Raw genomic sequence first — 24,026 nt, forward strand, 5'->3', positions numbered from 1 at the left:
TCATAAGAATTCTCAAAATTCTAATAGACAATAACCAAAATGCCTTTCAGATTCACATGCTCTGGAAAAATATTTGGTATTAAAGGTAGTTTAAATTTGTTGGTTTGATTAAAATAGACACATCTTAGAGTTATCAACATTGAATATAAAGCAGACATACAACTTTTATTTTATCTGGGTTTATTATTAAAATAAGTTAAATTTACAAAATCTGTCAACAAGAAAATAATTTGGTATGATGAATTTTCCATAAGGAATCTAATCCTTAATTGATAAAGACAAGTAAATTAAATAGATGTAAGTAGGATAAAAAGTTGATTGGTGAATTTTTAAAATAATTTCCCCAAATATTTTTGGTAACTTGAAACTTTTAAGTTTTGCTAAGTGATGGTCAAACTCCTTGAATATCCAGATTATTTCCAAATAAGATAAAATACTGAAACATTAATAAGTTTACCCATTTCTTGCTTTGGTTTACAGAGGAATTAAAGACATTTTAGATTGTAAATAAACATGTTTTATGCCACTCTGAGAAATTTTCTGTAAGAAATCACGTTTCAAGAAATTATAAAAAATATTTATAAGTTTGCCAGTAAATAGAATGCTAATATAAAAGACAGTTCATAAGTGCTTGCATCTTAGTTTACACTAGAAAGAAATCTGAGGTTTTTAAGGTTTAAAAATGCTAATCTATGCAATTGTAACTACCAGAAATAAGGGAAAAGAATTTCATGTGTGGTCAGAACTGGTTAAGATTGGAATAAATTTAACTAAGTAAATGAGTTTTAACATCAAAAGTAAGCTGGTGCAAAGTTATTTTGGACTATTGGTCTGCTCTTGATAATAACAGACTGAAAAAGGTTTTTGTTTACCTTTTGAATAATCTGCTTAGGAAAAACAAAGATCTTGTGCCAAAATAATCACAAGTCATCTTTATCAGGTTTTGATTACTCAAGTAAACCCAATCTTTACAACTTTGAAAGAATTAATTTAATTTCAAAACTGTATCATTCTGTATTTGCCTGTGGAGTCTGTCACTTTGGTTAAATAGATAACTAAGTATTGTTTCACAGTGACATGATCCTATTTGATCCAATAGGATCCTATGATCCTAATTGACCAAGTATCTTAAAATTTTTTGACATTTTTGACAAACTTCCCAGAAATCGAATTCTAAATGAAATCTTTCACTGTTGCTGTTGTTGTTCAGTCCCAAAGTCAAGTCCGACTCTTTGTGACCCCATGGAACGCAGCATGCCAGGCTTCCCTGTCCTTCACTATCTCCCAGAGTTTGCTCAAACTCATGTCCAGTGAGTCAGTGATGCCATCCAACCATCTCATCCTCTGTTGTCCCCCTCTCCTCTTGCCCTCAATCTTTCCCAGCATCAGGATCTTTTCTAATGAGTCGGCTCTTCACATCAGATGGCCAAAGTATTAGTGCTTCAGCATAAATCCTTCCAATGAGTATTCAGGGTTGATTTTCTCTAAGATTGACTGGTGTGATCTCCTTGCAATCCAAGGGGCTTTTAAGAGCACCACAATTTGAAAGCATCAACTCTTTGTCACTCCGCCATCTTTATGGTCCAGCTCTCACATCCATACACGACTACTGGAAAGACCATAGCCTTGACTAGATGGACCTTTCTCAGAAAAGTGATGTCTTTGCTTGTTAATACACTGTCTAGGTTTGTCAAAGCTTTCCTGCCAAGAAGCAATTGCCTTTTAATTTCATGGCTGCAGTCACCATCTTTAGGCTGGCTTTTTCACCCTCCTCTTTCACCCTTATCAAGAGGCTCTTTAGTTCCTGCCATTAAAGTGGTATCATCTGTATATCTGAGGTTGTTATTTCTCCCAGCAATCTTGATTCCAGCTTGTAACTCATCCAGCTCAGCATTTTGCATGATGTGCTCTGGGTATAAGTTAAATATACAGGGTGACAATGAGCAGCCTTGTCATACTCCTTTCTCAATTCTGAACCAGTCACTTGTTCCATTTAAGGTTCTAACTGTTGCTTCTTGACCAAATATGGGTTTCTCAGGGGACAGGTAAGATGGTCTGGTATTCCCATCTCTTTAAGAGTTTTGTACAGTTTGTTATGATCCACACAGTCAAAAGCTTTAGTATAGTCACTGAAACAGAGATAGATGTTTTTCTGGAATTCTCTCGCTTTCTCTATGATCCAGCAAATGTTGGCAACTTGATCTCTGGTTCCTCTGCCTTTTCTAAACCCAGCTTGAATACGTGGAAGTTCTCGGTTCACACAATGCTGAAGGCTAGCTTGAAGGATTTTGAGCATAACCTTACTAGCATGGGAGATGCCTGCAACTGTCTGGTAGTCTGTACATTGTTTAGTATGTTCGTGCATCACTGCCTTGCCATGGAGAAGGGGCTTGTGCAACTCAGTGAAGCTATGAGCCACGCTGTGTGGGACTATCCAAGACGGATGGGTCAGAGTGGAGAGTTCTGACAAAATGTGATCCACTGGAGGAGTGACTGGGAAACCACTCCAGTACACTTGCCATGAGAACTCCATGAACTGTACAAACAGGCAAAATATATGACCTTGAAAGATGAGCCTCCCAGATCAGAAGGCCCCCAATATGCTTCTGGGGAAGAGTGGAGGAGAACTATTATAGCTCTGAAAGAATGAAGCGGCTGGGCCAAAGCAAAAATGATGCTCAACTGTGGGTATGTCTGACAATGAAAGTAAAATCAGATGCTGTAAAGAACAGGATTGCATAGGAACCTGGAATGTTAGCTCCATGAAATCTTTTTTACTTCAAGCTAACTGCAGCATAGTCCAGAGGGCCTTTGGAATATCTCAAAAGATTTGTTCTCTCTCCTTATTTTTATAAGGGCAAATTAAACAAATTAGACTTAGTTGGTATGTTAAATTACATGGGAAGCATTGCCAAATAAATAATACTAAATCTTCATGTTTTGTCTGTATAGCTATGTAAGGGTGTCCCCAAAATTATGTATTAATAAAATTCCTGCAAATCTGAGAAGTCCTAGTATAACATTATCAGACAGAATTCCAGTTATTATCCTCAGATATTATATGTTCCAGGAATAACCAAATTTCCTTGTCAATTCCATTTTAATAAACTCTTATCAAATCTTTAATAACAGGCATTTTAAAGTCTTTTGTCATTGACATTGTTTTATTCTGATGCTTTGGAAAAAGTGTTCCTACAGAAGTGCTGTATCTTCAAAGGGATTCATGGAAAGAACTCATGACAAGTACAGGTTTCTGATAATTTTAAGACCATAAAACTGAACTAGTAAGAATTTCTAGAGCTAAGGGAAAAATTGGATTTAAACAGAAAAAGTATATGGCACTAAATGAACTGAGGAGGGAAAATACTGCTGGTTTCTTAATGTTTTGTTTGTCTAGATGAAAGAAACCTTCTATTTTCTTTTAAAGCTATCAGCAATCTGGTAAAATACACTTTTGTGAACAAGGGTGAAATATTTACTTTTTCTCCCTACTTTGATCCCTCTAAAATTTGGCAACTCTTCAGTATTCTTTCAATGGCAATATAGTTATTTACCTGAGTTAAATAAAAATCTTGTCTCTTTGTAACAGGACACAATTAGAAACACTGGATATATATTAATAATGGAAGCTCTGACTGGAATATTTTATTTGAGAGAGATATGCATCAGATCAGATCAGATCAGTCACTCAGTTGTGTCTGACTCTTTGCGACCCCATGAATCGAAGCACACCAGGCCTCCCTGTCTATCACCAACTCCTGGAGTTCACTCAGACTCACGTCCATTGAGTCAGTGATGCCATCCAGCCATCTCATCCTCTGTCGTCCCCTTCTCCTCTTGCCCCCAATCCCTCCCAGCATCAGAGTCTTTGCCAATGAGTCAACTCTTCGCATGAGGTGGCCAAAGTACTGGAGTTTCAGCTTTAGCATCATTCCTTCCAAAGAAATCTCAGGGCTGATCTCCTTTAGAATGGACTGGTTGAATCTCCTTGCAGTCCAAGGGAGTCTCAAGAGTCTTCTCTAACACCACAGTTCAAAAGCATCAATTCTTCAACGCTCAGCCTTCTTCACAGTCCAACTCTCACATCCATACATGACCACAGGAAAAACCATAGCCTTGACTAGACGAACCTTTGTTGGCAAAGTAATGTCTCTGCATAGACTCAGATATGACCAGACAGCTTTAGGAAACTGCTTGACCTTTGGCTTGGCTTCCTGGCTTCAAGCAGTTTTTGAGTTTGATTTGAGGATCCTTATGAAAAGTACTAGAAAAGTAGTCTTAAGAAGAGCTTATAAGGTCAATTACTATTCTTATCATAGTTATGTAAATAATCAACCCAAATTTAATGCAAAAAAAAAGTTTTTGCTGTGATTATCCTTGGAAAAAAGAGACAGGGATAACTGTAGAAGAAAAACTATGCTTTCACCTTTGTCTATATTAGATTTTAGTCCTGCTAATTGTCTTTAAGGTTTTGTAACACACCTGTAAATTGGACTGGATCCTGAATTCTTCTAGCTTCTTCAAATGTCTGGCTATGACTCTCCAAAGTAATGCTTCCAATTTTCTCCCACCTTTCTGATTTGGAATCAGTAAGAACAAAGTCTCCCCCTGGATCTCTTCGGGAGGGACTATATCAAGATCTCTTTACTACCCATGTGGCACAAACTTCAGGGACTGTACATATCACAGCTAAAGAGGGCTCTGCCTGACGTCTGGTTTTATCCAAAGGCTGGAGCTGTCCAAATCAAACTGAGTAAGAAGAGAAAGAGTTGACATTGAGGCAAACTGCTTCTTTCCAAGATGCTGGATTAAGACCTCATATTTTAACTGAATATGAGTCCCTTTGTTCTTCCCTTTCTGTCCTTTACTTCTGCATTGACCTGGAAAGATAACGCATCACCTGTATCTTTCAAGTCATTGTTAAGGGGCGGTGGGCAGGGGAGGTAAACTCTGATACTTAGAACAATTTTTATTATTATTTCAGGTTAGGAGCAAAACAAACCAGCCCTTGACTCAAACAGGCAAATGCAACCATCCCTTTGAGTGACTCTATCAACATGAGTTGACTGGAGGGGTCTGTACTAGATTATGCTAGTGCCTAATCAGGCAATGCCTCCTAAGTCATCTAATGGTGCCCCTAACTGTTCACACATGAACTGGGACATCTCATTGATCAACTTCCCTGGAGTTGCCTCATCCAGCTAGAAAGAACTTATCCAGATTCACTCCCTTTGGTAGGTCCCTACTTCTCTGGTTATGAGTAATTACAAAGGAGGCTATAGTCAGGAATCTCTTCTTAACTCAAAAATATTGCAGACTTTGCTGCTAAAGCAATAACAGTCCTTGGTCTCTCTGGCTAAAGTTGCTCTTGATGATAGGGTAGCTCTGGATAACCTTTTAGCTGAGCGAGGAAGTGTCTGTGCTGTGGCCAGTACCACCTGCTGCATCTGGGTTAAGACTTCAGGGTAAGCTGAAACTCGGTGACAAGAGCTCACTGAGCAAGCTGCCTGGCTTAAAATCTTGATGCCTTCATGAGGGTCCTTCTTTGATGTTTATTGGTTTGCGTCTTGGGCACATGGCTCTGAAGGGCACTCCAGACACTGGGAATTACCCTGCTTAAGACAGTTATAGTCATCTCCCTGGTGAACTGTGTTCTCTCAAAGGCTTTAAATGTATGTTCACAGCTGTTAACCACCAGGCAAATGATCTTAAGACTGGAACATAAGAGAAGGAATGAGGAGATGGTTAATTTAAAGATTATGAGCCTAAAGCCATGATCTATGACTATCACAGGGATTAAGCAGAAAACACCTTGATGCATGGACACCACACAAGGATCAACAAAACTGTGAGAATGAGAACGGCAGAGTCGTGGCTAAGAGTGATGCTAATGCCTTCAATTTTGATCACATCTCTCAGTTAAGCTAAGAGTCTGATCAAAAAGGGGGAATTGCTAGAAAAAAAATGACAGGCCCCATGTGGACGCTCTTGTGCTAAGTCCCACGTCAGCAAACCAGGACTTAACACCTAACCTGCAGTGACAACCTCCCCCAGGAATGTTGTCTTAACTTGTTAGCCTGGAATTTTCTAGTCAGCCCTGGTGAGGTAACCTGCCTCAAAGTCTCCCTCTGTCCCTAAAAGATGGGTTACCTAAGCTAAACCTAAAAAAATCTATGCTTTTCCCCTTTCTGCCTATAAAAGTTGTCCATTTCATACAGCTTCTTGGAACTCTTTACTCCTTGATGGACAGGATGCTGCCAGATTCATGAATTGTTTAATAAAACCAACTGGATCTTTAAAACTTACTTGACTGAATTTTTTTTTAACACTATGTGTCCTCCCTTCACACCGCACCCACACAGATGGCACACATCTGCCTGGGTATCTGGGTTCAATCTTTCTAGTCTATAACTGCCACACCCTCTTCTCTAGACCAAGCTCCTAACAACTGATCCAGGCCCAGGTAACCCCCAGCTCCTTGGTGAAGCTTCCTGGCCAACCACATGCATCACTTCTTCCCCTGAACCCTTGTAGTGATTGCTGTTCACAAACTGGGCCTTTTCAAACACTTAGGTATAAGTTTTCATGTCTGTTTTATCTTATTCAGTTAGACTGTAGGTTTCCTCAAAGGGCCAAATTTTTTTTTGTTGTTTGTTTTGTTTTATTCCACCATGTGTATATTTATATAAGTCATACTTAGTGCTAAGTAAATATTTGTGACTAATCATTTAAAAAGGCTAAAGAAAATACAGTTAGGAATAAAATTAAGTAATGAAATCTACATTCAGATACAGCATGAATATTTCTGCCTCTGGAATTTAAGAGAGAGAGAGAGAGAGTGTGTGTGTGTGTGTGTGTGTGTGCGTGCACGTGCATGTATCAAGCAGAGAGGCAAAACATTTATAATTTAAGCAAATAGCCTGAACTTTTTTTATATAATAAGATATCCTAGGATTTTTTTTTTTTAACCAACAGTGGCTCAATTGGGCTTTATTGAATGACTTTTTCAAGGATTTCTATCTAAAAGGCGCTATATTTTCACCAACAATCAATGAGAAGAAGAATTTATTAACAATGATCAGTTTGGGTAATAAGTAACACATTCTACATTGTACACAACAGAATAAAGTCCAGGTAGTTTTAGCAGTTCAAATTCTTTTAAATTAGAAAAAATATTTAACAAACCTCTGAGAGGACATCTTCTAAATTTAAAACACTAGAAATCACCTCTGGCTGATTCATGTTGATATTTGGTAGAAACCAACACAATACTGTAAAGCAATTATCCTTCAATTAAAAATAAATTAATTTAAAAAAACACTAGAAATCATTAAGCAATAAAATCTCCCAGATTTAATTATACAACAACTTAAAATTCTGCATAGGAATTTAAAACTTAACAAATATTTAAAAACGAGCAATAAATTAGAACAAATTTTCTTACTAAATAAGACAAAATTTGTCTATAATGATAGATACTGTGGATATAGCATAGGGGAAAGAATATGAACTTTGGAATTACTAGATGAATGTAGGATGTGTGCTGAGTCGTTTCAGTTGTGTCCGACTCTGTGTGACCCTATGAGCTGTAGCCTGCCAGGTACCTCTGTCAGTGGAAATTCTCCAGGCAAGAATACTGGAGTGGAAATTGCCATGCGCTCCTCCAGGGGATCTTCCCCAGCGAGGGACTGAACTTCTGTCTCATCTCCTGCATTGGCAAGCGGGTTCTTTTTTTACCACTTGTGCCATCTGGGAAGCCCTGAACCTAGTTAATAATTAGTGCATGCCTTTGGACTAATTAAGTGCTATGTGCTCTGTTTTCTCATCAACAAATAAGAAATGGCAGGGCTCTCTCAGAGTGTACTTTAAAAAAGGTAAATATGTAATAGTTTGGGACAAAGGCCAGGCACACAGTAGTCACTTAATAAATGTAGCTTTAGGTTTCTTACACAAGAATCACCCATACAAAATAAAATAGGGCCTTTAGAGTGCCAGCTACTTGGGGCAAGGATTTTTGTCTGCTTTGTTCACTGCTTTTATTCTTAGTGCCTAGAACAATATAAGGCACATATTAAGATTCAATAAATGTTTCCAAATGTAGGGTGAAAGCTTTAAATATTTTGCCATTGAATATATTTGCTGTAAGCTTTTTTGGAGGTTCAGTTCAGTCGCTTAGTCATGTCTGACTCTTTGCGACCCCATGGACTGCAGTACACCAAGCTTCCCTGTCCATTGCCAGTTCCCGGAGCTTGCTCAAACTCATGTCCATCGAGTCAGTGATGCCATCCAACCATCTCATCCTCTGTCATCCCCTTCTCCTCCAGCCTTCAGTCTTTCCCAGCATCAGAGTCTTTTCAAATGAATCAGTTCTTTGTTTGCATCAGGTGGCCAAAGTATTGGAGTTTCAGCTTTAGCATCAGTCCTTCCAATGAATATTCAGGACTGATTTCCTTTAGGATTGACTGGTTGGATCTCCTTGCAGTCCAAGGGACTCTCAAGAGTCTTCTCCAACACCACAGTTCAAAAGCATCAATTCTTCGGCTCTCAGCTTTCTTTACAGCCCAACTCTCACATCCATACATTACTACTGGAGGTACTTCTCATAAAATTAGAGGCGTTTCTTATCATAAAATTAGGGGGTTTTCCTAGAAGAGGATTTTCCTTTCTTAAAAAACTGTGACTAATTTTCCTTTAAAAAAAAAAAAGCACACAAAACTGTTATTGGGTATTAAATTTCATCTAATGATTTTTCTGTACCTATTACAAAAATCATTTTATTTTACTTTTAAATTCTGCAAATATGGTGAATTACATCAATTGAATTTTGCATATTAAGTGATTTTTGCCTTCTTTGAAAAATCTTAACACTGGTCTGTGTTTTTTTTTTCATTGTAATATTCTTCTCAGGTTTTATTATCAAGGTGATGCTGACCTAATAAAGTTCATAAGAAAGTGTTCATCCTTTTTCAATTTGCTGGAAGAGTTTGGTAAGACTGATATTTTTACTTTAAATAACTGGAGAAACTCTCTGATACAGCCATTTGTGTCTAAATATTTCTTTGCAAAAAGTTTCTAAATTATAGATTCAATTCCATTCTTTGACAAAGCACTATTCAGGTTTTCCATTCATGTGTCTTGTATGGTAAGTTGCTTTGTGGTAAGTTTTCAAAAGTTACTTGGATTATTTTCTCACTACCTCTTCTTGCCTCACATCAGTGTGGTTACGTTATTCATTGAAATACAGTAAGATTGTTTGTTGGTGCTTCTACACTATTTTGGGCCATTCTCAACCCTGTTTTGTTTTTTTTTTAATATGTGAAACAGTCATAGAATTCTACATGTTAGATTTATATAAAAATCTTTTCAAAGAGTCATCCTTTTCCCCATTTCTTCTACTTTATTCTCTTCTCTTTAAGGTTCTTCATCTTTCTTATATAATATGTAGCCTAATTTTATTACACAAGTAATAAAAGTAACATACTATACTCTTTTTATTTTGATCCTTTCACTTAGCAATATATTCTAGAAATCCCATTATATTAGTTGACAGAGCTCTGCCTTTTTCTTTTTGATAAAGCTGCATGGTTGCACTGATATCCATTTTGTGGATGTATCTGGTTTATGTAACTATTCTCCTATGTATGAGCGTTTTGGTTGTTTCAAATAATTTGCAACTATAAACAGTGTTGTGATGTGGGGTTTTCTTTTTGTCTTGGAGAAGGCATGTCTGAAGGTTTAATTCCCAGAAACTGGCATTGCTGCGTCAAAAGGTACATTTACGTGTTGTGTTGTTATTTCCATGTTTCCTTCTATTCAGGTCCACTGTCTTTGTGCCTTGCTGCAGTGATGTTGATGTTGCTGGTCTGGAGCCTTTGTCAGCCTTAAAAGAATATAGTTTTATATTATTGGAGGTGTGTCCTCAGGTGAAATTCATGAAGTAAGATCTGCAGCTCAAGAGATAAATGAGTCAGTGGTTTTCTCAGATATTGCCCTTTCTCTTCTAAGCACTGCAGGCAGATTCTTTACTGCTGAGCCACTGGGGGAGCCCTTTAAATGGTTATACCAGTTTGCATTCCCACCACCAATGGGAATGCCAGCAGGATGGGCTGTCATATGCTTTTTAATGTTTTCCCGTGCTATGGTCTGAATGCATACCCTCGAAATGCACGTTAGAATCCTAATACTCTTTGTGGTGATATCAGGAAATGAGGTCATTAGGTTATGAGAGAAGAACCTTCATGAGTGGGATTAGTGCCTTTATGAAATAGGCCTGAGAAAACCCCCTTGTCCCTTCTGCCACGTGAAGTTACAGGAAAAAGATGGACATCACTGAGGAAGTAGGCTTTCATCATACACCAAATTTGGCAGCACCATGATCTTGGACTTTCCAGCCCCCAGAGCAGTGAAAAATAAATGTACGTTGTTTATAAGCCACCTAGTAGGAGGAGAAGGGGCCAACAGAGGATGAGATGGCTGGATGGCATCACTGACTTGATGGACGTGAGTCTGAGTGAACTCCGGGAGTTGGTGATGGACAGGGAGGCCTGGCATGCTGCGATTCATGGGGTCGCAAAGAGTCGGACACGACTGAGCGACTGAACTGAACTCAGTCTATGGTATTTTATAACAGCCAAAAAGGGTTAAGGCAGCCAGTCTGACAGGTGAGAAACTGCAACACTTCACTGCAACATTACGCCCTCTGCAGATAGAGAACTGGATAGCCAGCTTCCAGCCCAGAACGTAGTGCAAGGGCATCATGCCAGACTCCACTCACCATCTGAAACATCCCCCCAGAGGCCGTCTGTGTCCTCTCCTACTAGTGAACCTCAGTCAGGAACAATCTAGTCCAACAGAGGATCTTACCACAATGAACCTCAAAAGGGAAGTGGTCACAGTTTCCATCTCATTTCTTCCAAGGAGTTGATATCCTTGCAAAACTGCCTACCCTCTACACAACCACTAGTTCCTAAACCAAGAATACCAAAAAGTGGAAGACTGTGTAGCCCCACGACCTCCTGATATAACTCGTGCCAAGCAAGTGATGCATCTTTGATTGACAGAAATAAGAAGGGCAATCTCCTGACTTTCTCTTGAACATCTCTGTTCACCAGGAAGAAACCACAACCAGCATTAAGTTGTTCCAGTTTACTGATGATTCCACTGACTGAAAAGATGCCACCTCTAGGGATATTTTCCCATCATCATGTGCCAGGGAATGTTCCAGACTGTGGGTGCCTCTAAGTTAAGAATTGTCTTCCAAGGAACTTGATGGCCAACTCCCAAGGAGGCTGGAGAGTGGACAGTCTAACTATGAAATCCCTGGCTGATGGTCAGAGGAAATGATGGGGTGTCATGGCCCTCAGCAAATTGTACCCCTCTAACAGGCAGAGATTTGCTCGTTGGTGCAAACACTGCACTTTCTCGCAACCCAAGTCAAGGCTCTTGGGACCCAGGTGTACTCTCTTTAAGGAAGGAGCAGGGCAGGCTCTTTGTCCCCTGGTAGGAGTGGCACTTTCTCATGGCTGTCCTGCATCCTATTCGGTCAGCTATAGATGCCTACAACCCTGTGGGAGCAACATATTTTAACCCCTGGGCCCTGATATAGCATTCCCCACTCTCAAAAGATCACTGATGCTGAAACAGCACAGTTATTTCTGTAAACAGATAATTCCTGAATGGACTCCCCCAACCAGCAGGAGAAAAGCTTCCCAGGGACTTTTTAATACATAAAATAGTGTAGGAAAGAGGCAGGAAGAAAAGGAGAGATGTTTAAACAGACTGGGGTGATAGAATGCTTACTAAATTCCCTGGTGGGTATTTCTGCCTGTGTAGTCCATTTGAATTCTGATTAGTTCTTTACTACTTAGTAAGCACCCAACTGCTAGAAGAGCTGAGTTCTTTAAATCATCCAATATTCTTGCCACCTGTGAAGTTTTTTCATTTGGAAAAAGGAACACTAAAACCAATGGCAAAATGGAGAAAGTTGCATGATTTAGACATTTGAATTACTCCCAAGTGTACTCCCAAATAGCTGTGTCCTGTGTATGGCAAATGATTATGCAAATGTAAAGTATAACACTAACCAGCTACTTTTCTGGTTCACAGTTTGAATCCCACAGATTAGTAGAACAACTTCTCAAATAATGAAAAATCAACACATAAGCTAAGTATCTGGCACAGAGTAACTGCTCAAATGGTTTCTGAGGGAGCTGGAATTTTATGAAAAATTTTATATGCAATTACATAAGTACTTTTTCAGGGCAGAGAGTTCATCATCTTTTCAATGGACTATCTTGCCCCCCAAAAATGTTAGGTTACACCACTTAATCTGTGCTAAGTACTGAACATATAATAAAACAATAGTCCTTCCATTATGCCATTTCACACTTCTCCTAAATAAATAACATGATCCTTGCCATAAGATTAATGACTATTTAAAGCAATGAAAACAAAGATGTACAAACATTAAATTAGTACATTTACAATGTCCTTGAACACTTTTATCTTTTGCTTGAAAAAAAATTTGTCCATTTTTCTTAACAATAAACAGGATTTCTTTTCTCTTCCTAATAGTGTTTCCATCTAAGGATATTAATTTTAGAAAAATTATATATTTTTATAAATATGAACAGAAGAGATTTTTAACTTTTAAAAAGTTTCTATCAATCATCATACTTTTGGGGGAATACTAAGCCTATTTGCTGGAAAACTCATCTTACAAGTGTTTATTTATTTGAAAAATAGGCCATTAAAAGTAACGGATGAATATGGAGATGAATTATAAGATACTTACAGAATTTTTTAAAGGAATGTAGGTGGCAGGCAGGATAAAGAGAGGAAATATGATAAAAATCTAAACAATGAGTGAATATTTGACATTTCAACAGCTCAAGGCCATATAAATTACTTCCAACCAGAATTATTAATTTAAATTCTAGGCCCTCAAGCAAAATGTCATAAAGTAAGAGAAACCGTGATATGCTTCCTAGGATTTAACTCTGACCAACAAAGGAGAACTTGGTAGCAATGTGGGAGTGTCAGAAACAGGGAAAAGAGACCATGTCATCCTGGAGCTCACAGAAGAAAGGAACGAAGCTCTGGACATTTCTGGACATATATTCCAGACCAACCGAATAACTGACTTCAAAAGTTCCAGGAAGAATAAGTATATGCCAACAGCCAGAGACACAAAGAGAAAAATGACTCACGAAGATCAAAGATCCTGAGCAGTGAAATTCTGACTATACATCCAGATGATTCAAAAAGAGATGCAGGTAGGCGTGATGGACATCAGGAGAAACGATCATGGCTATATGGGGAGCTCTCTGATAAGCTCAGGCTTTCAAAGGACAGAAGTCCAACATGGGGTGGGTAGCAAGAAAAAAAAATAAATAAATAAAGGCAAGTAGAAACCATAGCACTAACTGTTAGGAATAACACAGGGAAGTCAAAGACCAAAGTGAGCAGAGACTTGTTAAAGCACTTGATAGGGACATCCCTGGTGGTCCAGTGGTTAAAGAATCCACCTTGCAATATGGGGATAAAGGTTCAATCCTTGGTGGGGAATTAAGGTCCTACATATCATGGAGCAACTAAGCCTGCATGCCACAACTAGAGAGCTTGCATGGTGCAACTGAGACCCAACGTAGCCAAATAAACATCTTTTTTAAAAAAGCACTTGATATATGTCGGGCAGTACAAACCATGAAGTCTCAGGGTGTGTTGCTATTTCTTTCACTTTTAAGAGGAGGAAACAAGCGCAAAAAGGTAAAGCTGCTTCAGCGATATCATATACTGTTAAACAGTGGAGCAGCACTTTCAAACCAGTGAAGGACACTTACTCCTTCCTTACGTGTCTTGCATGCAGAGGAACATCCTTTAATCTTGGTTTTTCCCCATCTCTCTCAACCCCTACCTCCACAGTGGTGGTGAAGGACCAAAGAGCTGATTAGTGGGCCTAGAAGGAGAAACTGTGCTAACTAGCCCTACCTTTTCTCTTGGGAGAGCTGCCTTTGCAATCAATGCTCTCAGACTCTCTGAGCCTTGAGGTAACATAGAAGTGAAGGTGCTGTCCTCTTGGAGAAGGCCTGCAGCGGTCCAGAGCTGCCCGTGACTGATGGGGAGCATCTCCCAAATCCTGGGGCACAGTTCCAGCTCCCTGGCTGCTAGATACATCAGCTCCAACATTAATCACACAGATGACAGTTCTCTTTTCCATAGGTTTTATTTTGGGGGGAGTCCTTGTCTCAGTTGGCTCAGAATATAGGCTTTTCAACCAAGCCCTATTTTGCTGACCTCAAGTTTGAGCCCCTAGCCACTTAGCAATGCCATTCTGGTTATGTTTTGTCTAAGATGGGATAAAGTTTACAGAGAGAAGAGAGAATCGTCATTTAGTGACTATCTTTCCAAGAAAATGGAATATTTTTCTAAATTAGAAATGGCAAGACATGACTAAGAGAAAACTGGAAATCAAGATAAGAGACATGACAATAAAAGACCCCATCAATTCTTTGAATCAAGTCTATTCTTCAGACCCAGAAAAATAATATTGTAGCCAAATTAAATGGCTTAGATTACCACCGCAGAGGTATTTTCATTCACAGTTGAGAAGCTGTAGAGTATGGAAAAATGTGTCCAGAAGACTAGAGATGGGAAAATATCTCCAGTTTTCAAAACGGTATGAAAATGGAAAAATCTCAGAAACTACAATTAGTGATTATCAGGGCTTGACATCAAGCCTCAGGAAATGTATAGAACAGGTTTGTGAGAAGAGGATATAACGAAAAACTGTAGTCAAGGTGCATTCCATTCAAACAGTAAGTTGTTCTGCAGACTTGCAGTTGCCAAGGAAGAGGGGGTGGATGGACTGGGAGTCTGGCATTAACAGATGCAAACTATTATATATAGAATGATAAACAACAAAGTCCTACTGAATAGCACAGGGAGCTATGGTCAATATCCTGTGAGAAACCATAATGGAAAAGAATATGAAAAATAACATGGATCTACATGTTTGTATGTATAACCGAATCACTTTGCTGTACAGCAGAAATTAACACACTGTAAACCAACTGCACTTCAATCAAATAAATTTTAAATCAATAAACTGTTCTGAATTTATTCCATTAACATGTTAGGTAAATTTGCTTAGTCGCAGAGTCACGTCTGACTCTTTACAGTCCCATGGACTATAGCCAGGCTCCTCTGCCCATGGAATTTTCCAGGCAAGAATTCTAGAATGGGGTGCCATTTCCTACTGATGCATTTACCAAGAAATGCTAAAAAAAGTATAGTGTATCTTAATTTCAGTAAAAACAATGGGCAGAGATTTCATAACATACCTGATCTGATGGTGGAAAAGGAGATGCATGGTTACACTGGTAAATAGTGTGGCCCCTGGAAGATAAGTCAGAGTGAACGTGAGTGACATTTGTGAGGTGAATTGGATCTTGGCCTTCTCATTGTCATGCTGTACACACCATGCACACACAGTTTTTTGCTTGTCAGTTATGTCTTAATAAAGCTGGGGAAAAAAGTAAATACAGTCTTTATCAGATGAGATCAGATCAGTTGCTCAGTCGTGTCCGACTCTTTGCGACCCCATGAATCGCAGCACGCCAGGCCTCCCTGTCCATCACCAACTCCCAGAGTTCACTCAGACTCACGTCCATCGAGTCAGTGATGCCATCCAGCCATCTCATCCTCTGTTGTCCCCTTCTCCTCTTGCCCCCAATCCCTCCCAGCATCAGAGTCTTTGCCAATGAGTCAACTCTTCGCATGAGGTGGCCAAAGTACTGGAGTTTCAGCTTTAGCATCATTCCTTCCAAAGAAATCCCAGGGCTGATCTCCTTCAGAATGGACTGGTTGGATCTCCTTGCAGTCCAAGGGACTCTCAAGAGTCTTCTCCAACACCACAGTTCAAAAGCATCAATTCTTTGGCTCTCAGCCTTCTTCACAGTCCAACTCTCACATGCATACATGACCACAGGAAAAACCATAGCCTTGACTAGACGGACCTTTGTTGGCAAAGTAATGTCTCTGCTTTTGAATATGCTATCTAGGTTGGTCATAACTTTCCTTCCAAGGAGTAAGCGTCTTTTAATTTCATGGCTGCAGTCACCATCTGTAGTGATTTTGGAACCCAGAAAAATAAAGTCTGACACTGTTTCCACTGTTTCCCCATCTATTTCCCATGAAGTGATGGCTCCAGATGCCATGATCTTCATTTTCTGAATGTTGAGCTTTAAGCCAACTTTTTCACCCTCCACTTTCACTTTCATCAAGAGGCTTTTTAGTTCCTCTTCACTTTCTGCCATAAGGGGTGTCATCTGCATATCTGAGGTTATTGATATTTCTCCCGGCAATCTTTAAGTAACATTCAAAGAAGTAAAAGCCCCAAATTGTGGCAAGAAACATTTCAAGGCACTCTGAGACAGTCAAATGACATTTTGAGTTTTGAGTGAGATTCTGGAATCTGCATGTTAAGAGAGATATGGACCAACAGGAGCATGTTCAGAAAACAGTGAAGAAAGGGTGAAGATCCTGCATGTCATATCAACTGGGGAAAGGTTGAGATGTCTGGAAGCTTAGGCTAGAGAAGAAAAGACAGTGATAAATATGAAGAGTAGCTTACAATCTATTTAGCTGTTTGGGGTTTGAGATTTTTCTTGTATAAAATGAAGGGGCTCAAAACTGATGAGGCCTTATGAGTCTAATCTCTCATATTATATGCCTCTTCTGTAAAAACATTTAAAAAGTAATAGTTTACTATATGATCCAGCAAATCCACTCCTGAACGTATATCCGGAAAAGACTAAAACTCTAAATATAAAAGATACATGCATCCCAATGTTCATAGCAGCAGTACTTAACAGTAGCTGAGACAGATGGCTCACTGGACAAAGAATCTACCTGAGATGAAAGGAATACAGGAGATGTGGGTTTGATCCCTGGGTTAAGAAGATCCCCTGGAGAAGGGCATAGCAACCCACTCCAGTATTCTTGCCTGGAGAATCCCATGGACAGAGGAGCCTGGCTGGCTGTGGTCTGTACAGTCACATAGAGATGGACATGACTGAAGTGATTTAGCACACACAGGACATGGAAGAAACCTAAGTGTCCATCAACATACAAATGGATAAAGAAGATGTGGTATATACACATACAACAGAATATTAATTAGTCCCCCCAAAAGGATGAAATAATGCCATTTGCATCAACATGAATTGACCTAGAGATTATCATACTAACTGAAGTCATACAAAGTCAAATGTCATATAATGTCACTTATACATGGAATGTTAAAAAATGTTACAAGTGAACTTATTCACAAAACAGAGACGGACTCACAGACATAGAAAACAAACTTATGGTGACCTAAGGGGAAGGGGGAAGGGATAAATTAGAAGTTGAGGATAACAGACACACTACTATATATCCAGCAGATAATTAAAGGACATACTGTGTATCAGATGGAACTCTGCTAAACATTCTGTAATGACCTATACGGGAAAAGAATCAGAAAAGGAAGAGACATATGTATACGTATAACTGAGTCACTTTGTTGTACACCTCACCTGAAACTAACACAACACTGTAAATAAACTGTACTCCAATATAAAATAAAAATTAAAAAAAATCATTACCAAAGGGGAAAGTTAGGGAAGGGATAAATTGGGAATTCAGGGTTAACAGATACATTAACAGATACTACTACATTTAAAATAAACAACAAGGACCTATTGTATAGCACAGGGAACTATACCCAATATCTTGTAATAACCTATAATGGAAAAGAAGATGAAAAAGGAAATATATGTATAACTGAATCACTTTGCTGTATACCTGAAACATTGCAAATCAACTATACTCTGATTAAAAAAATAAATAAAAAGATAAAATGTACCCAAAAAGTCACAGTAAAGGGCTGAAGAATCTGATGCCTCTCATTGAAAAAGACAAAATCAGGGTCAATGGATAACTTACAAAGGGGTAAATTTTTAACTAAATATGAAAGACTGTTCTAATAGTTCAGTTCAGTCGCTCAGTTATGTCCGACTCTTTGCGACCCCATGAATCGCAGCACGCCAGGCCTCCCTGTCCATCACCAACTCCCAGAGTTCACTCAGACTCACGTCCATTGAGTCAGTGATGCCATCCAGCCATCTCATCCTCTGTCGTCCCCTTCTCCTCCTGCCCCCAATCCCTCCCAGCATCAGAGTCTTTTCCAATGAGTCAACTCTTCGCATGAGGTGGCCAAAGTACTAGAGTTTCAGCTTTAGCATCATTCCTTCCAAAGAAATCCCGGGGCTGATCTCCTTCAGAATGGACTGGTTGGATAGTTAGGTATATCCTAAAAGAATGGAGTGTCAATAGCTAGCAAGCTGACTGACAGTGGAGATTCATAAGCAGTGGGTGGATGGTGATGACGAAAATGATGAGAGTGGGGATGTTTATTATATTTGTATTTAATTGTTATTATTATCATTACAATACATTGTATCTACTCTTAATATGCTAGGCTCTGATAGAGGCAGTTGACTGATGCTGGCACACGTGTGGATGAGCTTCTTTCAGGACTGCCATGGTGGAGAATTCTTCAGTGGCTGGAGAGGTGGTCTAAACCAGCAGTTCTCAAACTTTGAGGGCTTGGCCAATTGCAGGTTGCTGGGTCCTATGCCCCTAGTTTCTGATTCTGTGTGTCCGGAGAAGATGCTCAGAATTTTTCTTTCTTTTTTTTTTTTTTTTAGAATAGACAGATTACATTATTTTTTTAAATTTATTTTATTGAAGTTCAGTTGACAGAATTTGCATTTTTAGTGTTCTCAGTAATTAATACTGATGCTGCTGGTTCAGGAACCATGCTTTGAGAACCACTGGTCTAGATTATTTCCAACTTTCACCCGAAGGCTAAGACTATAAGTTTTAACAATGATCTTTTCTTCATGAGAAACCAAGAGATCCCCATATCTCCAGAGCAAGACCAAAAGACAGCAAAATAATTTTAAAAATTATTTTAGAATAATTTAGAAATGATTCAGACCATGCAGAAGTTGTTTTAAAAATCACCCACTTTTCTCTTGCCTCTTTCTAATAATGCTGGTTCCTCTTTTTCTTTTTTTTAAAGTAGTTAAAATGCTATAGTTTCTGAATGGGCAGAGGAAAAAGCAAACTTTCCTTTCTTTGCTTCAGTTCTTCATAATTATTCAGACACTTCCATTTTTGTTATCTCCCAGGATCTGAAATTCAAAAACCTTCCATTCCTTTTATGCTATAAAAGAAATCATTACCAGTACTATAGTGAGAATATTATTAAAGTGTTTCAAAATTCTGGAAAGATAAACTTTTTGGTTGAGGTCAATCATGGGGGTGTGAGTACCTGAAGATGATGTATGTGTGTACATACACTCCATAGAAGAGTGAAATTTTCATTCCTAGTTGCTTCAGGTGACTTTTCCTTGCTATTTTTAATGCTTTTCATTATTTGGATTTGCAGCACCTTGGGGGTCTTTTGCTATTTCAAGAGGTGCCAGAAAATTCTGAAGTTTCTCAAAATAACATTTTAAGTCACTGCGATTGAAAAACTATATATTTTCTGTACAGAAAATTTTCCAGATTGGTGAAAGGGACAAAGAAGGGTGTTTAGAACTGAAATAAACAGAACAACTGGAAATTGCTGGTATGGTATTTAAACTTTCATTCTGTGCTGGTTCCCAAAGTAGTAGTTGTTGTTGTTTTTTAATGAGGTATAGTTGATTTACTATGTTGTGCTGTACAGCAAAGTGATTCAGTTATACATACGGACATTCTTTTTCATATTCTTTTGCATCAAGGTTTATTTCAGGATGTTGAATATAGTTCCCTGTGCTACACAGTAGAATCTTATTGTTTATCTACCCTATACATAATAGTTTGCATCGACAACCCCCCAGCTCCCAGTTATCCCTTCCCCACCCTCTCCATTGCATTCTGTACCCACAGAGATGTGGGTACAGAATCTAAATCAAACATAAAATGTCCCACATATTTTGAAATTAAGAAAATCTCCCACACTTTCTGGCAATTCTCAATTATCACATTAACAGATTGTCTGGAATGACTAAAAGCCCTAGAGATTGTTTCTCTTTGAGACTATTTTTTTACTTTGAGGTGAAAAGCTGTTTTCCCAAAGCCTTGAGAATTTCATTCAATTAATATTAAAGATGTCACTAAGAGGAGATGGAAAGTGGTTCGTGGCCCTTTAGCAAAAGAAAGTTTTCTCCTCAAATCATGTAGTGGTCTCTTAAAATCATTCCTAGAGCTAGGGAGAGGAGAAGGAGAGTGTTTTAGATATGAAAGGGCATCTGAACCTCTAGGTTAATATCTCTAGAGCTGGGATATCAATGTTATCATTACATCAATTAGGTGCTAACAAAAAATATTTGATTTGAAATCCAAGCCCTTACTAATTGTCTATATATGAGAAAGAAACGAGGGCCCACATTTTTAAAGCACCTAGCAAACTTGTATTTTCTTCTCTATAAGGAGCAGCAGATGGGCAACGGGAGATCTCAGATACCTGCAGATAGGCTATGTGCTCGGATTAAACAGGGCATTATTAGTAACGGCCTGAACTCACAGATTAGCTCCATCACTGCAGCTTTCTCTGTTCTTTGGTCCACTTCCTGTCACTTGGATCCTCAGATTCTCACTGGGCTCATCACCACTGCCCAGTTCTCTCTGTTCCAGTATCTCTCAACCCTTTAAACTGAGGCCAGCTTTTCATAAACATCTCATTCACACTTCCCCCAGAAATCCTAACATGGCTCTTGTGATTAGGAGAAAGAAAACTCCAGCTGGGGAGCTTTGTATTTCCTTTGTAACCTAGCAGCAAAAAAAAGAGTGTTATGTTTTGATTTCAGAAATTGGCGTTATAAAAATAAGAGTTTTGTTCTATTTTTATAAAATAAAAATAAATTATAAAATTGATTATGTCTTAAATTTCTCTTAGAGCCCATTCTTCCATCTGAGATTTGATGCTCTAATTTCCATGTCACGACTGGGACTGACTATATAATTTGTAGGGTCCACTGGGAAATGAATATGCAGGGTCCTTGCTAAAAAAGTTGTCAAGAATTTAATTATTAAAAATGTCAAGATGCCAATTCAGAAAGACACATGCACCCCAATATTCATTGCCACACTATTTACAATAGCCAGGACATGAAAGCAACCTAAGTGTCAGTTTAAAGCAACAAAGGTAAAGAAGATGTGGGACATATAGACAATGGAACATTAGTCATAAAAAGGAGTGAAATCGTATCATTTGCATAAATGTGGATGGAGCTAGAAACTGTCGTACAGAATGAAGTCAGTTTGAAAGAGAAAATCAAATATCATGTATCAATGCATATATACAGAATCTAGGAAAATGATATAGATGATCTTATTTCCAAAATAGAAATAGAGACATGCAAATATGGACACTAAAGGCGGGAAAAGAGGAGGTGGGATGAATTAGGAGATTGGGATTGACATATATACACTATTGATACTATGCACAAAATAGATAACTAATGAGACTCTACTGTATAGAATTGGGAGCTCTACTCCGTGCTCTATGGTGACCTAAATGGGAATGAAATTCAAAAAGGAGGGAATATATGTATATGTGTAGCTGATTCTCTTTGCTGTACAGTAAAAACTAACATCACAACACTATAAAGCAACCATATCTCAGTAAAAATTAATAAAAAATAAAAAAAGAAAGAAGGAAAAAAATTTCAAGACACCAAGAGCAGAACATTAAATCAAGGATGGGACCTTGCTAAGCTTAGAGTCCTGGGTAGCTACACAGATCGCAGGCCATGAATTTGGCTGTGATCATGACTTTACAGCTCCAGCTACTCCTGTGACTGACTCTCTTTGTTTCCTGAGAGCAGCCATCTGATTGACTGAGACAAGCACTTCATTCCAGGGTGTGTCACTGGTTGCTGGCAAGCCTACTCATTGGAGGGCCCTTGGTCAGTTAAGTGTGTCAGGACCAAGCTATTGTGTGTGACCAGAGTGAGGGGTTTGGGATGGGGGTAGAGAATGAATCTCTGTGAACTGGGTGTGTGTGGCCAGCAATGCAAGAGGAACAGCGGAGGGGACAGTTTTCCTTAGGTCGGGAGGTGAGTAGTCAGGCAATCATTGACATTGTTGGTACAAAATAGAAAAACGTACATTTCCAATTTGAGCCTGACACCTGTGCATATAAAATGGAGTCATAATATTTCAGAGGGTAGTTTGGAGGGGGGCAGGTAGTGTGTGTGTGTGCAAACGAGAATAGTGGCCTAAACAAATGGGATGCAAAGCCCTAACAAATCATTGCTGTGGCCACTGCAGCTAAGGAAGCTTATATATAGTGGAACCTGATTTAGCATCTCAGAAATGTATGTGTGTGGGACTTCCCTGGCGACTCAGTGGATAAGACCCCACACTTCGACTGCAAGGGGCATAGATTTATTCCCTGGTCAGGGAACTAAGATCTTGCAGGGCATGCAGAGCAGCCAAAAATAATTGGAAAAAAAGAAGTCTAAAGAAAGGATCCCTCAAAACATATGTGTGCGGCTTGCAGGCCGTCAGGTTGTCGTACATTCCGGTGTACCCAGGATGGCTCTCACTGAGAATAAATAACACAGATTCCATGTGCTGAGGGTGGACATGCATTAGGAATTCCACCTTTGTTCAGCTATACAGAGGAAATTGGTACTAGAACTAAATGAGAGCCAAGGGATGATCTATTTAATAGACTGTGGCTTGTGATATTTCTAATCTGTTGATAAAAGAACATGTTTCCTACAGAAAAAAAGGATTTTCTAGTATTCCCCTGAGAAAGGTTAAATCATCCCTTGGTTCTGTCAGTAACTGGAAGTGACTGTCCAAATCTGGTTTATTATCATTGTGACCACACCAGTCCCTCTTCTAGGTTTAAAAAACTCATTTTTGTATTTTTTTTCCCCCTGAGGATTTTTATCTACTTGATGATCTTCTTCCAATTTAACTACTGAATCTAGTCATGGGTTTTGAATTCCAGGCCTTATCTTTTGTCATCTTTATCTTCCCCTTTCCTTTCTCTACTTAAAGTCAAATTTTATCTCTGTACAAGAATTTAAGTTGATCATATGAAGGATTTTGAAACACTGAATAGTCTGAATTTCAACAGTGATATCAGTAGTTTTCAATGTTCAGGAACTATTCCCCCGAGTATATGTGAGACTGTGTGTGTGTGTGTGTGTGTGTGTGTGTGTGTGTTTATGTAAGTATATTTAAAGAATACTTAGATTTACAAAAGTATAAGAAAAAGTTCAAATTGCAAATGCCAAGACTTACGTCAAATAGAAATTTCTACACAGTTCTACATGTGCATACATTGTGATACTCACCAAATTAATTACTACAAAGAAACTTTCACATTATTCAGTTCAGAAAAAGAATCAAGAAAATAAAAGTCTAAAAAGCAATGCTTTGGGGGGAAAAAAAAGACTTCTATGATAAAGGCTTTCACAGAGGTGAGAGTGGTTGGTTGAGCTGGGGATGCCCGCTCCCTTTGCTCTCATGATCGAAGGCATGCTGCTGCTGCTGCTACTAAGTCGCTTCAGTCGTGTCTGACTCTGTGCGACCCCATAGACGGCAGCCCGCCAGGCTCCCTCATCCCTGGGATTCTCCAGGCAAGACTGGAGTGGGCCGCCATTTCCTTCTCCAGTGCATGAAAGTGAAAAGTGAAAGTGAAGTCGCTCAGTCATGTCCCGCTCTTAGCGACCCCATGGACTGCAACCAGGCTCCTCCGTCCGTGGGAGTTTCCAGGCAAGAGTACTGGAGTGGGTTGCCATTGCCTTCTCCGAATCGCAGGCATAGTGGGCTTTTATCTGCATAATCCCATTATGTGCAGGGTGCTGCACTTTGCCTTCCTGATGACTTACATTTGCCAGAAACACTACACTTAGGACGCAGATCATATTAGCAGTTACATTTCCAAAATCTGATGGCAGCCTCAAGCGAAAAAG

Source organism: Bubalus kerabau, chromosome 9 (assembly GCF_029407905.1).
Source record: "Bubalus kerabau isolate K-KA32 ecotype Philippines breed swamp buffalo chromosome 9, PCC_UOA_SB_1v2, whole genome shotgun sequence".
In the NCBI taxonomy this organism is placed as follows: Eukaryota; Metazoa; Chordata; class Mammalia; order Artiodactyla; family Bovidae; genus Bubalus; species Bubalus kerabau.